Below are 267 nucleotides of genomic sequence, written 5' to 3' on the forward strand. Positions count from 1 at the left end.
CCCAGGCCACAATCCTCCTCCTTCTTCCTAGCCAGACAAGATCACAGACATATTTGAGTGGGCCTAGCATCTTCAGGTTGACTCAAGAGCCAGGCCCAGTTCTCTCAAATGGCTCCAGTATCATTCAGCAGTGTTCTACACCTACAGCCACCATTATAGATGCCCGCATTAAGCTGAATTTTTCAACTTACTTTTCTCTGTGCTGCACAATGAAGATACATTTAGATCCACTATCCTCTTTGATTATTCAAGGAAACAAAAGCATAT

Source organism: Tupaia chinensis, unplaced genomic scaffold, assembly GCF_000334495.1.
Source record: "Tupaia chinensis unplaced genomic scaffold, TupChi_1.0 Scaffold149552_1, whole genome shotgun sequence".
NCBI lineage: Eukaryota > Metazoa > Chordata > Mammalia > Scandentia > Tupaiidae > Tupaia > Tupaia belangeri.